General features: G+C 48.5%; 1 pseudogene across 1 annotated transcript in view; it reads left to right on the top strand.

Annotated features, from left to right (window-relative positions):
- Window positions 1–16,001, top strand: part of LOC144174957 (very long chain fatty acid elongase 7 pseudogene) — a 239,514-nt pseudogene that overhangs the window by 34,812 nt on the left and 188,701 nt on the right. The window lies entirely within an intron of this gene.

A 16,001-nucleotide genomic window follows, 5' to 3' on the forward strand; every position in this document is an offset into this window, starting at 1 on the left:
TATCAAGGCGGTCATATTGGTTCAATACTCAGGACGCATGAAGAAAAGCAACCAGCACTTATCCTGTTGCTTCTTTTAATTCTTCCTCTTCATACGTATGTGCGCGCTGCTATAGTAGCCATTAACTCATTTTGTCACAATTAAGGTCGCTGACGATTATCACCGGCGTGTCTAGTTCTTGTACCAGCCATGCGAAGTGCTCATGCGTGAAAGTGTTGATATCTGTTTTGGTGTCTTTGAGGATTATGTAGACTGCAAATATTGCCGCTCCGTCACTGTTGTTGACGCCCAGTACATCCACAGAGTCCGTGGCATTGAATCTTGACTCCAACAGCAGCAAATACGTGCGCTCAGTGCTGAGTTGACCACATTGTATGTGGTTTGGACTCGCGCGGCACGTAAAATCCCGGCAGAAGCTTAGGCCAATACACCAATGCCGGTATGTGCTACTACGTGATAGCGCTGTGTGAGTATTGCATGAAACCAAAAATCCGCTACGCTAACCGTCAGGCCCCAGAGGCCGAAAAGCAAGCTCATTTCAGTACTTAATCGAGAATATTGCGGCAGTGTTCAGTGCTAACCAGTAGTCGGCGCCAGGTGTAACAGGAAGCGGCCGGCCTGCGCCGATATAGAATCGAAATTCCGTTCCCTTGTGGGTACACACCCGGCATTTTCTGTGCTCACCCATTGCTATCTACAGCTTCGCTTTAAGCACTTCTGTTTCTGTTCTTTAATGCAACTGCTACAAGCGCTTCGCTCTTCTGCCTCGATAGTTTAGGGGAAGGTTTCTTGATGCCATTGGTCAACGAATTGTCCGCTTCGCCCCCACCCCTGACTCCCTAGCGCATGTTGTTGTTGTTGTTGCTGCTGCTGCTGCTGCTGCTGCTGCTGCTGCTGCTGCTGCTGCTACTGTTGTTGTTGTTGTTGTTGTTGTTGTTGATGATGATGATGATGATGATGATGATGTCATCTTGTACTAGCGCGGAGCATCTCTAGCACAAAGTTCGTTTGGGGCTAGACATCGGCATCACTTTGTATCCAACGTGGTACGGAGCAAACTTTCTCAGCGTGCCAGATCATCCGGACGACCGGGTTCTTGAAACTGCTCCTGGTTGGGCTCTACGCGACCTGGCGCTCACGCACAGATCGCGTCATGGCGCTGGAAGGGGTAAACTGAGTGCATTTCTGTGAACTTTTGCATATTCCAGCTCGTTGATACGCAACGTAGAAAATCAGCCAATAGGACGCCGGTGTTGACTGGAAGCAAGGAAACTGGGCAACGTTCATCTCAATGGTTTTGATTCGCTTTCAGCCGTGCAAGAATGTGCCTCCGTTTTTGCTGATGTATAACCATGATAAACACAATCGGCAAACATACCCTTTACCAGGAACACATCGTAGGGGGGTGGGGGTCCCAATGTTCACAGGCGCCTTATAATCCATTATATGGCTTCAATGCTTGTGTTGTAGTTTCCTTAAATGAAGAAGTGCAGCTTGCTGGACCTGTTGGAGCAAATGAAATTCATGAAGCGTTCTTCATCAGCCAACAGTAGGAAGGCAATGGTATTAGCGCACCGTCTATTTCCCTCAGCGATGAGGAAATCGCTTTCCTACAGTGTTGAGCGGTTGTAATACAGAAGCAGAAAAAGTTAAGTGAACAATAACATTTTCAATCGTTTTACGCGTGCGTGCTAGAGGATGCGTTGGCTTGGTTGTTCTCAGGGAGTATGGGTTTAATTAAATTTTCAGCTGCTAGTCACGCGTGGGTGTAATCTCGTCTCTCCTTCGGGTTTGCGGTTTTTTTTTCCGCTGGTTTTCCCATTCCTTAAATAAATTCTGAGCTCCATGCTGTATGCCTGATTGGCCTGACGCATGCGCTCGGCGTCTTAGGCTTTGGTGGTTTTGCCCACGGAGATCGTTTTGCCCACAGCACTGAAACCGCTGGGGGGTAGAGGTATATAGCTTTGCTGTAAAAGGATATATATTGTTCAGTTCAATCATTAGCCACTCACCACAAAATTTGTATTTAACGCCTCTTTCATAAAACCTAAATAGCACTAAAATGACCAGACTTCCTATCGAACGACACTCGTACTTATCAACTACACGGCACAACCTGCTTAGTTTCTCGCGCATTTACTGTAAAACAAGTTATTTTAGTGCATCCGTATTGCCTCGTGTCGCCAAGTTGTAGAATATTCTTCCCGATAACTTGGCATTTGACACCAGGCCCGATTCTTTTCCTAGCGTAACAAAGTACTCTTACATTTTGATAACTTTATATTTCAATACTTTGTTCTTGTATGTATACGACATATATAATGCACCGCGAAATTTATTTTGTAAACTTATTTTTTTGCGGTTCATTTTCTTTGGTTTTGCCCTACCCGAAAAACTGTTCTGATTTCCTGTAAGCGCTGTTGTGACATCTCCAGTTTACGATGCTAAGTACTGTTGCCAATTTCAGTCACACATATTCTACAGTTTTCGAACTGCTGCGAAGACTTCATGTTGGTGTAGCCCCCTCTCCCGCTGTGACCCGGGGGTGGCCACCACGCTACCATGTGATGCGATGCCATGAGGTCTTTGAGGGGGGGGGGGGGGGGGAGAGAGAGAGAAGTAGTGAAAAGAGGCCCGAAACTGTCTGGCGTGGGGTGCCGACACCTTCTCAGGCCCGAGAGGGAGAGCCCCGTTCGCATATAACTGCCTCTTCTGCACGGCTCCCGCCAAAGATGCAGACACATAACGCCTGCTGTGGACGTGCCTTCATTGGAAGCGGCCAGAACACGACACCTTCGAGGCATAGCCCTCCACCCTGCAGCAGACCACCCGACTTCCAACGGTGGATATGGGAACCCGACCACCCCTCCCTCCTTGCGTTTCTTGGCGGAACGAGAGCTAACTTGTACCTGTAATGCAGTCATTATGCCATCAGGTACTATCGCAAAAAAAAAAAACTGCTCTGCGCCGTGAACTGCATCTTTTTTGTTGTACGGTCATGATGTGTGATGCTTAAATACATATTACCCGCCGCGGTGGCTCAGTGGCTAAGGCGTTGTGCTGCTGAGCACGAGGTCGTGGGTTTTATTCCCGGTGCGGCGGCCGTTTTTTCTGGTGGAGGCGAAAAGCAAAAACGCCCGTGTGTACGAGATTTCGGCGCGCGTTAAAGATCCCCAGGTTGTCAAAATTAATGCGGGGCCCGCCACTACGGCGCGCCTCATCGCCTGCGTTGCGTCGGCGCGTTAAACCCTACAATGAATCAATCACTTGTGTATAATAAGTTTTGGTCTCTATGCTACTACTCTTTAGCGCTTGCTTTATATGCTGCACCTTTCACAAATTACTTGTTGTACATGCTAAAACTCGTGCCTTTTCTGGTCCCCCTTACTCAACGCGTTATGCAAGGGCCTGTAAGGTACTTGCAAATCAATAATAAATATTTACTTCTGCAACTTTTACAATAGCGAAAGGTAGAAAGAAAACGAAAGAAAATGCCGTCAGTGCTGCTTACAATCTTAAAAACGCAAGTCGACGGGCGGCGCAGGATCCCGTGAACAAGAGAAGGGCACTGCAGTGCCTGGATGCCAGCGCCGAAAAGCGCTCTAGAAATTGAAGCAGTTGGACGTAAACGGCACGGGAATGCGGAAGGCACGGCGGAAGGTGTGGCAGCGCCATGGGGAAATAGACAGGGCAGACGATATCAGCGGCGGCTGGGCGCGGTGTTGTCGTTGCGGACGCCACGGCAGTCTTGAAAGAAAAAGTCAAGGTTGATACCTCTGCGGGAAGAATTGGTCAAAATGTTAGGACTATGATAAAACAACCGTCCTAAGGAGCGCAGATGGAATGAACAGAATTTACAATAAAATTGCCTCGCAGTGAAAGACGTCAAGAGAGTGCGATGATTTCTCCGCCTTACATACACGCCACCACTAAGACAATATCAAGCGGACAAAAGTTGACAATCGTAAAGCTCAGCGTTACCGCTGGCAAAATTGAAGCGGTACGTGCCATCTCTTAGCTAAACAGTGGCGAGCAGCAAGGAGGGAAAGATGGAGGGAGGCACAATGAGAAGTGAGGGTATACCCCACCAGGAAAGTGACAGGAAGGGAACCAGTCAACCCATGGTTCGTGTTCGGCACGTCGCATGATTATTTAGTGGAGTCCGGTGCACTGCACTAAACAATAATTTAAACACCTACTGCAACAACTGAACTCTAATGCCCAAGGCGATGCTTTGCGGTGAGCGCGAGTCGCCGGAAGAGCCGTGAAGCGATACCACGGAGTGCGCGCGCCCTAAAACCACAAGAAACCAACAAACCAAGAAAAAGTGAGAGCCGTGCCTTAGACAGCGATACGCTCAATTAAACAGGGATGTACAATGGGGGATTATATACCAAGCGTTTAGCGTCTCCTGCTGTCGTGGTAACCATTCATGGCGTCGGCTGCAACCACCAACGCTAAAGGGCGACGTCGCACATGTTATCTGTTCGACTGTTTCGGCAACAGGCTAAAACTCAATTTTGCGCCTCTCTGCTACGTGGCGCATTGCTGCGCTCAGCATTCCCCGCCTCTGAAAGCTTTGCAGGATGATTGATGCAACAGATCCTGCTGCAAGTCGAGACGAGAGGACATGCGTTTATCAACATCTGTGGTAAAAGGTACCGTTCTGAACTGTAGTTCAGTAACAAATAAAGTTTAGCAACTTAGGACTTTTTAAAAGTGATTGGCGTTCTCCGGTGCACACTCTGAGCCCGATGTTTATTTACCCGGGTTATAACTGGAAAATAAATTATTTGGTTTGCTGTCACAATTGATAAATACACGAAGTAATCAAACTAGTAAAAAAAAAGACACAAACTAATAAAATGAATGCGCTCAGTGTCAAAGCGTAGGATACCACATACAACCGTGTTTCTCCGCGCAAAGAAATCCGAGATCCTAAGGACGCCCGAGAAAAGCGGTAATGTGAATGTCAATGCATGCATGCCGACTGACAAGGAGACATTCTGCTTAGCCCAACTGCAGCACAGGTGTTGCGAAAATAATAACAAATTTAAGCGTTTTTGGCCCCGTATTCACCAGAAATGATGGCACTATGGTGCTAGTAATGGAACTGGAAGTTGATTGCAGGACGGCAGTGGAACTATTGAAGACGCCGCAGTACACCGCAGACGTGTATCTTACAGCAAAAGCGTCAATGTCAGTGGGGTTACTGACAAAAAGAAACGGCCAACGCTCAGCGGAGAAGCAGCCAGTAAACCTACGAGCAGGATTACAGCTATGCAGAATTCGGATTGGATTGGAAAATACTTTGTTGAGAAAGATCCTGCAGTAGGCGGGAGCCCAGTTACGGCTCCGCCTAAGCGCGGCCTATCGTTGCATCTCTTTTCCCAGCCCTACTGAGCACTAGCTCCTTTTCGGAGCCCGTGCCTTTCAAGCGGAACTGCCAGCCTCCTACTAGCACCACTACGGCGTTCCCACCGCAGTTTGAAGCTGCGATGAGAAGCGAAGACTGCGAGACACAAGTCCGGGCCACTAGACTACGCAACAGCGCACTAGACCAACAGAAGCCTGCTCGCCGTTCAGAGGGGATTACCCATGGTACCACTCAGGATAATACCGAACACCACCGGTACTTGTATTTGGCAGTGCCTGGGACAACTACATCCCCCTCACCGGACGGATGAGCACTGGTCAGTCTCACTGGCGACCCTAACAGGGTAGCCTCCTCTTGACTCGTTCTCGATTGCTCCAATAACGTTCTTACTCACTCGCTAACTCAAGCGCGGTGAAGATCTGCTGGCGGCAGTAAAAGATATACATTCGACCCCACGAAGCAGCTAAATCTCTAGCACAAATGCCGTAAATCTACTTTCAAGCGGACGGTAATGTGCGGGAAATCCATTTTGCAGTAAAGCTGTATATGACTATAGATTCCAGGGTCTCCGGCAGCAACCATAGCTCAGTTGCGTGTGTTCAACGCGCGGAAAAAGTCATCAAAAATAAAAGCAGAGTATGAGGGCCTCCGTAAGGTGACTTTATTGCCCCATGTAAAAGACTTCCTAATAATGCACTTTTGTGTAGAGGTGAAGCGACTTTAGGCGGATTAGTGTAAACTTGGTGTTTGTAAACTGGCTTTCCCGCATTCTGCATTGTACAGTGAAGCACGACCGTCTACCGTGAGAGCATGGTTACCGCCCCATTTTATGCTCCTCTCCGCTGCCGCCGCCTCTTTCCCGAGTCGTGTGTACTCCTCGCCACAGGCGACGTCCCTCTCCCCTGACATGGGGCAATGCGGCGCGCTCTGCGGCGGACATCTGTGCGGCGCACTAGAGCCTGCGCCACGATTATCGTAGCCGCGCTATAAAACTTCATTGTCTCTACCCACGAATCGTGTGTGTCCTCAGTCTGTGACGTAGATATAGGCCCGCTGTGCTTACATTTCAATAGATCAAATTTCCAATATAGCTAAACCCCAGCATCGCAAATCCAACCAGAGCGCCAGCTTCGCTGGACTTTCCTTCTCGCAGGGGGGATGGCTCCTCGGCAAATGTTTCGCATCAATCTGTCAACACCGAGCGCCACACGTGCACAGTCCATAGAGTGAGCGACAGAAGATCAGAGACCGACAGAGTAGCGATTACGCGTGGAAACAGCTGCCCTCGGAAGCGACGAGAGCTTCCTTCGCAATGCTGGCGACTTTTCTAGGGAGACGGCGAGTCGAAGCACGGCTCACCGCCTGCCTTTTCCGACACGCCGGTCCGGTCTCACGTCACCTCCACAACGGTCTCATGACTCCTGCCACTGCTTGCAGGCGTTGTAGAATAGAGTCTGGAGCCAGTCCTGGCATCGAAAGAGGAAGGATTGGGAATGACAGCGATCAAATAATCATCATCATCATCACCACCAGCCTATCTACGTCCACTGCAGGGCAAGGCCTCTCCCATTAATCTCCAATTACCCCGGTCTTGTGCTAACTGCGACCACAACCTCCCAGGAATACGCCAATTAACCTACGCCAATTGACCAAATAATAACGGGCAAAATTGCCCGCTATTATTTGGTCAATTGGCGTAGGTTAATTGGCGTATTCATGGGAGCTACAGGCCGTCATGTTACCTCTCAAGCGAGAAAATTAATGTGGCTTCCGAGACAGAGAGCTACACACAGTTGGCACGGCATGTGAGGGGCATATGCGAGAAACGCCGTGGTTTGGGCATGTACCGGCCCTATCGCCTTTCTTAAAAGATTTTGGGGTATGCAAAAGCCTTCAATGACTACTTCTAGAAAAAGTGAATGACAAGCGCGCTTCTGGGCTGGAATTGACTCATTTTCGCTTTGCTTATAGGCACGAAGGAAAACATAAACGGACCGTTACAGTCACATTTAGGGGCTCCTTTATGGAGTTGATTTTGACGTTTTTTTTTTCCCGCACAACTCATTGTGACCACATGTTTCCGTCTTGTCAAGTTCAATCAATTCAAATTTTTGGTTGGTTTACATGTCGACACATCACCTAAGCCGTGAGGCCGGCCGCAATATCAGGCTTCTGATCAATTTCGAAATATAGACATGAAGGGGGGGGGGGGGGGGTCGTTTTCCGCGTCTGTTGTGAAAGCTGTGGCCGTAGAACTCCTTGGCCACCGAGCCACTACCGAATATTTGGTAGAAGGAACTAAGCACTGGAACCGTGCGTCATTTATTGACATAGGGGACAAGTCAAGGGTCCGACTGAAGCCCACCTGGCCGGGATGCATGCTCAGTAACAAAAGCCTGAACTTCCAACCCCAAAGCTAGTGACTATGAATGGTTGAAGTTTCAGCGCCACCACAGGAGCCAGGTTCACATAAAAAAAAACCGTAGAAATATTCTCTTTAAGCACGGCTCGCGATACTTTCCAGGCGCCTTGCGTAGACTGGTGGAAGGTATCTAGAATTATCTACATGCTGAGTGACTCCAGACGGAGGAAGCAAATGTCATGTCGCTCCTTTGAAAGCACACGTAGCTTGTGTATGACGTGGTATTGGGGTGCCCGAACTGAGCGCATGATGATACGTGTGTCTCGTTCACGCGGTTTTGACGCCGCTGCAGGCGTTTTAAGTGCAGAGAACTTTATGGGCTCGCCTTGCCGTCATAGCTTGCTCTAACGGTCGATGTCAAACGACTGCCGGAATCAGGCGGTGCCGCGAGATAACGGACCCAAGTCGAGCCCGGCGTTCCGTTGTAGGGCGTCCCGCTGAGGCTTCGAAAACCAAGCGGTCTAAATAGCCATAGCCATTCGAAACTCACGAAACGCTGGCGCTTGTCATACATCTCCCCGTTGTTAAGCTAAAAAAATTTACCATCTTTCCGTAGGGGAACCCTGAGTAGTATGCGAAGCAGCCGTGGGATCGACTCAAGTTCCCATTAGTTTTCAGTTCTATCGCGGCGTTGCGGGAGGAGAATGAGGGGAGCGGAGTGCGCGTGCGCGTCATTTATACCGCGGAGCTACAGTGGCGCCCCCAGTGGAGTATGCAGCGGCTACCGTCGCGTCTCTAACCCTAAGCTGCTTCTCATTATCGTGCACGGAGCCGCAGGTGTTGCCATTCGTTGCGCAATCCCGGAGAGGAGAGGAGCTTCAGAGAGGAGGGGAGGAATGTCGGAGAGGAGAGGAGGAATGCCTCGCATACTACTCAGGGTCCCCTACGGGATGATGGCGACGGTGCTTGAACGCGAAGCTATGTCGTGATGGATTCTTTGGTTGGCCAATCACTAGGGGCATCCTGCCACAATCATCATCAGCAGTGCCTGGCCAGGCATGCGCAGTGGGTGTGCGGACGGCGGACAACAACGACAAGGGAGGGAGGGACACGCGGGGAAGGGGGGCGGGGGGGGGGGGACACAGCCCTGCGCATGAGATGCTTCGCATATAAAAAAACCTGCAGGTGCATTTGACGCAAAATATATTTCCTCAACCGGCAGCACCCGCGTTAATTTAATTCGGAGCTCTCGTTGGCTTGGTCTTTGCGATAGTAAGCGAAAAAAAAAGGCAGTGCAGCACCGGCACGTGCGGGAGGAAAAGCAAGCAAAAAAAGAACAGAATTCCCGCTGGCACTGTTTCAGGCAGGGGGCGCGCGAGCCCTACGAAGGCTGGAAATTTGAATTGCTTTGTGTGGTAGCAGTGAGCGGAAAACGACGCTACAGCCCATTATGGCGAATCACTTTCTCTGCACTTCCGTCAGCTTTCACGTTGAGTAGAACGGCTTTAATTTCTTTTATTTTTTGGAGTTCCCCGCCCTTCTCAGGTACCCACGTGGACCGTCAACACAAGAAATGACGTCGATAACGCCTGTTTACTTTTCTTATTGTCGTTCATCTTTCACATTCGCTAGCTCGTGACAAAGCATTCGTGACGGCACATGCGCAGTTTGCACACCATAGCAGCGATGTAGGTATGCGTGACGACGTCTCGCTAACTCCAAACACGTGCGAAGTTGCAATCTTCGTAGCGTGCTTACGTCGAACACACGTGCAGTGTGAGTCAGCTGTCGTCGAACTGAGTGAATAGAGGACTCAGGATAACTGTACAATGAACGCATCTGCCGCATCCGAATAGAACCTGTCACCCTGTTCTCTTGATTGGAGCAGAACTTGTAAGCCTTGCGGAGAGTTTTAGCGGCCACCAACCGCTTCTTGTTGCCGGCTGCATGGAATTAAAGTGCAGGTAATATATACCGATCGCTGGGCGTATGCTTTCTAAACGCAGTAAAGGAAAGCCGCACACCATCACGCTTCACAAGAAGGACCTAGAACGCAATACGCCCTTCGGCGTCTCCCTCGGTTATTGCACGTAAGGCTGGTTACATTCTATGCTGATGCAATCGGTAAAGGGGCCTGACGAGTAGCACTTATCGATGTAGGACAGGAAAGTCCTCGGTTGCAGCGCGAAAGAGGCTACGGCAGGAATATCGATGGCCTCCATGGTTAGGTTGGCGACTGGGATCAAAATCGACGCACCAGCCTCCACCCCGTGGTTATACTTGAAGAACTTCCCGTGGAATGGGAAGTGAAAGTTTCAAAGGCGAAAACGCAGCCTTGACACATGCAGGGGGCCCTGTTAGGGCACCTATCCTCTAACTTGAGTTCCGTACTGGGTGCGGAAGGGGAAAAGTAAATCGGAACGCCCGTGAAAGCGACTTTCCGTCAGACGGCATTATTATATCACATTCATTGAGCTTAAGAGTTTGTGCCTTGCCGACGAACTTTTCATTGTTGCGGATACGGGCTTGGCTCCTTCCAGCGTGCGGTGAAACGCAGTCGGGAAGCATATGGAACGTTGTACGGGCAAAATTCACTATTGAACTGAGACGTCTGACATCAAAGTATGATGGCTCAAGGGCCTCTCATTAAATACCTACTCAACCTTCCGTGTATCCCTATAAAACGTTACACACCCGGGCTGTCTTGAGGTGGCTTCACTCCTAGGCACATAAGTATTGCTGGAAGACATATTTTAGGCAATAAAACAGGCCGTTATCAGGCTATTAAGCCCCTGGGGTAAATTAATAGCATTTACGTATAAAGGGGAAGTGTGTCACAACGAGTGTTACATAAAGACACAGCGGTTTTTTCGCTGGGACAGCGTAGAATTTCTCAAGCACTTTTAAAACTGTCCGCGTATCTGCTTCCTCCGCTGCAAGGAACGCTCAGCCAAATGACGATAGGGTTTCTGCCCCCTTTCTACCCCCTCTATTCTTCTCCTCCCGCCGCTTGCGTTTTTGGCCTTTTCCCTCCTCTGATCGCCTTCACCTCTGCACATTTTCCTTCCACTCCGTCACACTTTCATATTTTTTTTATACCAATTTCCACTCCCCCACAAACACTTTACCTTTCCCCACACACTTCTCCTTTACCTTTACCCTACTCCACCTCCTTCCACTACATGATTTTTATTGCCCTCTATCTTTCCTACTCTCCACAATCCAACTCTCCCTCCGTCCTTTTCCCTACCCGTTACATTCCTCTTCCTATATCTTTCCTCTCACTGACCTAGCCGCCTCCCATTTTCCTTTTCCACCGTCCCCCGATCCTCATCGCTTCATGTTCCCCACTGCAATAGCCTTCTTCCCTCCTGTAATTTTTTTTTTATTCCAACCCGACTTCTCTCCTCCAGTTCCCCTCCTGCTGCTCTCCTATTTCTAACCCATTTTTTCTCCTCCTTCTCTCCCCCTTCTCCTTCTTTCTCCCTTTTATCCTGCCACCCTCCCCTTCCCCGCATCAATCACTTACCCACCAATCCAAGTGCATCAGCAACCCAATAGTAAGCGGTCTCACCAGTAACATCTCTGGTTGATAATGACATCTCTGTCTGTGATAGTAACATCTCTGTCTGTATGTCAGACAGACAGACAGACAGACAGACAGACAGACAGACAGACAGACAGACAGACAGACAGACAGACGGACGGACGGACGGACAGACGGACGGACGGACGGACGGACGGGCGGACGGACGGACGGACGGACGGACGGACGGACGGACGGACGGACGGACGGACGGAGAGACAACACTTCTCACGTTAACGCAGCACAACAAAGATTATCGTCTTTAATAGCAGGAAATTGCAGTGTTTAACAATGCATCCATTCATCACAGCTGTCAACGAAGCGCATTCGACAATCACCCGATCAGTCGCGCAGTGTTACCAAAGCCGGTATCGAACCCTGTCGGGAAATCCAACATCAAAGCTTGGCTAAACGTCCTCGTCGACGAACCGCTCGGTGGAAATACCACCACATCAGTGTGGACCGGACGGCCTTAATTTCGCTGCCCCAAGAATGAAAAGGCGAGGATGAAAGTATTGAGGACGAGGTGGAAGCTTTCATTATAAAATCATCCTGGTGGTGGTGTTCAGTATTAGTTGAACAGTCGGCTTATATAGGATGGAAGCGCAGCAAATGCGTTTGCTCATTTTAGCGTCAGACATTCAGCGCCGAGTCAATCAGCGTCAGGCCGAAACGGCGTCAAGGATTTCACACCGCGTATTTCACTTTAGCGGCGCAGCATTTAAAATCGAATAATTAAGGTTTTTTTTTTTTTCGTCGCCTTTGGTACGAACGTGCACGGGGAAAATGTTCGTCGCTGCTGAGAAGGGAAAATTTAGTGCGAAAAATTTGGGTTAAGTACATGATGAAACAGATAACCCCGTAGGTGTAACCCAAGGTGTTGTAAATTATTCCAGGGGCCTTCTACTGCAGCGGGCCACATGTTTCACTCATGCAAAGGAAGTATTTAACTTTATGAGCACTTAACTTACCGAAAACATGCAAAACAAATAAATCAGCGGGGACAGATATTGTTTCCGTTCGTGTGCCAAGGATATAAACTCATAATAGTTAGCCCGAAAAGAGGGCACGTTTATATCTCTACTTATTATTTTTCCGGTGACACGCACACGCGCACGCACACGCACACGTACAGTCATGGACAAATGAAATCCGAACAAGAAAATATGAACCGGAACACACAGATAGCGTGATTTCTTTCCCTAAAAGTCAAATTGACGCATCGCTTAATTACAGTAATAAAGTTGGGAAATGTGGCTTTCCAAAGTTACCAATACTGTGCCCTTACTGGACCTTCACAAACCTTTTTTTTTAATTTTGCGCGTTTTTGTTCATATTTTTGTGTTCGAATTTTATTTGTACGTGACTGTATATGCCCCACGCACACGCGCGCACACTCACACGCCACGTACGCACGCACGCACGCATACACACACACGTACAAGCGCGAACACGCATGCGCACACGTACACACACGTGCACACACACGTGCACACACGCACGCACAAACACGCGCACACACACGCGCACACGCACGCACGCACGGAGACACCCCTCCACACAGACAAGTACACGCACGCGCGCGCACGCGCGCAAAAGCACGCACACCCATCACCCATACATACACGCACGACACGAGCGCACAGTACACACGCGCACACTTAAAGGGACAGACAACCGATTTTTGTCGAGTATATATTCTCTATCCCAAATGAAAGGGTATCACTTAAAGCACCTTGACGAGAAACGGTTTTGCTGATAACGCCCTAGAACTTTTTAAATCGAATTTTTTTATCTACGAACCGTATGTGTCCCTCCTAAAACTAATACTGGCAACCATGACATAGAGTAGCTCGGCAACATACTTTTGTCTGTATGCGAAATAAAAAACAATATTTAAAAACTTGTTCCCAACTAAAAAAGTTTGAATCGCAGGCTTTCTTGTTCCTGTATGTGTTTTTTTTTTAATGCAACAGTCTATTTTGCACGAATGCGCCATCTGTTGGGATCGACGATAGGTAGAATCTGGCTTCACGTTGTGGAGGCGGGAAGTTCGATTCTCCCCGGGCGCGACATTTTTTTTTTAAGCTGCCGTTGGCGTATTTGGAAACTGAAATCAAATATTTTGGCAGAATAAACGTCTCTGCCTCAGGCAGAATCGTTAAAGCTCCTTCACTGGGTCTGTTTACTGAACGCTGCCGTTGATTCCGGGCATGGAGGCTCAGTTAGCCACACTGAGAGCAACCCAGCGGCGGCGGGCGGCGTGTCTAAAAAAAATTTCAAAATAATGCTAAAAAATACATATACAATTTAACCGTATACAAATACTTGTGCTAAAAGGTTTTCAATACGTAAATAAACGCTTCAGCAGTTACAGTAGCTGCTAGGTTTGCAGGTCACGTGACAGGGACACATATTGTAGTTCCAAGTTTCAACACTACGAACCGCCACCCTTTCGTTTTCAGGAAGTTTGCTGCCAAATTAAAATTATTTCCGCCAGTTTGTTTATAAATTGCTTGTGGTTACCGGGCTATATAAAACGCTGGCTTTCATATGAGCTAGAGAACATATACGCGACAAAAATCGGTTGTCTGTCCCTTTAAGTTAATTAGCAAATATGAAAAAGCCCGCTTGCTCGTAAAGATCTCAATATTTTCAAATTGCGAAAATTATGGGCGGGATAAAACAAGGTATCTGACAGAATATAGTCTCTGATTATTTCTTCTAGTGGCAAGATGCGTATACCGTCACGGACTGAAGAAGCTCGATAACGGAAGTACCGGTCAGACAGAAGGGGCCAACCAAATCTAACTGCGTGTAAATCTAACTGCGGTCTTGCAAGGTTACAGTTTCTAATTATCCCTGTGTGCAACCGAACCAGGCCATAATTTCACGCCCCTGAACCATAACGCCGGAAGCAGCGTATTCGGATATCACTGTTTGCATTTTCCTGGTTAATGACGCCATCATCATCACCATCACCCCCATAAATAGACCTAATAAATGGGCAGAGGGGGGGGGGGGAGAACAAGGGGGAATTCAACCCTCAGCTACAGAAATTGGAGGGGTTAAATGTTCCCGCCTTCCGCAGGGAAGCGGCGCGTACAGGAGAAAGTATATATTGTGAGCACACATCCATGACCTTACAATTTCCTTTAGAGGGGGAATTTATCCAAAACCTTCTTTTTTTATTTCTGTGGTTCGATATCTGTAAAGTCTACCCTTTGACAACAAATCCGGTTCGCTAACGCATTGAAGCCGCGAGGCTTGCAGGGTGCCAGTTTTGTTCAACGCCGGTACGGACAGCAAGTGACGTCAACCGAAGTACTCAGCGCAATATCAGAACCTTCTCGGGCCAACCCTCCTTGAAGAAATGCCTACCCCTGCGGTTCCTTACGCGGCCATTTCTGTACTCGCACACATTTCTAATCTTCAACTTTAAAACGCATTTACGCCAAAAGCACACACAGGTCGCAGAGGCGCTGGAACCAAGATAAATCAGTAGCCACGCCTCTGTCGATGGTCCCCGTGCGCCCCGAGGTATGAGTGCCCGCCGCGGTGACTGTTCCCCAGCCGCGCTTCGAGTGATGCCCGTGACCACCGTAGTGCCCACTATCACGGCCCCCGTAGTTCTTCTTCCCGTGGTCGTTGCCCCCGTGGATGTATCCGTGCTTAGAGTGGCCATGACCGTGTCCCCCGCAGGGGTCGCCGTGACCTCGGTAACCGCCATATCCCGCTTCTTCCCCACTCTTAACACCTGACTTTGTTTCCAACGCCACTTTTTGCGTTGCGTCGTTTTTGGTGGATTTGCTTTCTTCCCAGATTATCAACGAGGAAAATAACAACAGCAGCCACGAAATCAGCGGCACCTGAGAAATAGGGAGAAATATGGAAATGTAAGCAAGTTGAGTCTTGATAAATTGAGGTCCCTTAGTTGGAATTTTCATTTAATTGGAAGTGATTTACTGGTCCCAGCGGTTTTACATGCCAATCCAATGGAAGGCATTGTTCGATAATGCGGAGCTAAAACCCATTCTATCGGTTAATCGGAAGTTATTTCGAATAAACGCTCTGAGGTGACCGGCCTTTCTCGATAAAGTTTAAAATTTTCAAGCGCGAGAACAGCGCTGTGTTCTGTATTCAAGTCGGTGCCATCGCAACTCAGACAGCGTACAGTCGATATAGTGTCAAGACAGTTAAGTCGTGCCATCGTATGCGTCTCTCTCTTTTAAGGACGATAGTCTTCCTTAATTAAATGCAGAAATTCTGGCCCGTCTGTCTGTTTGTCTGTCTGTCTGTCTGTCTGTCTGTCTGTCTGTGACTCGATTCCTCCACCCGACGAAAATGAAACAAAATCTGCGCAATATTCTTATATACCCACAGCCAAATCAAAACGTCTAAGTCCGACGGCAATGTTCATACTTGTCAACATAATTGAGCAAGAACAAACATTACGCAAATATAAGGCGGAAAAGTAATACACAAGTGTTATTTGCAGAGTTATATTATTAAAAATTCATGGATGCTCGATTTTTCCTAAATGAAATACTACAACACCTGCAGAACAAAAATTCACTCCGTCTCCTGCTGTCGCCCGCGCCACTGTAGCTTCTTGCGGCATTTTAAGAAACCAAGCGGTAACAGTTACGAAAGGCTCCACTAGGTAGGTTCCACGT

This window comes from Haemaphysalis longicornis, unplaced genomic scaffold, assembly GCF_048455015.1.
Source record: "Haemaphysalis longicornis isolate Haplotype H1 unplaced genomic scaffold, Haemaphysalis longicornis Haplotype H1 scaffold_3, whole genome shotgun sequence".
In the NCBI taxonomy this organism is placed as follows: domain Eukaryota; kingdom Metazoa; phylum Arthropoda; class Arachnida; order Ixodida; family Ixodidae; genus Haemaphysalis; species Haemaphysalis longicornis.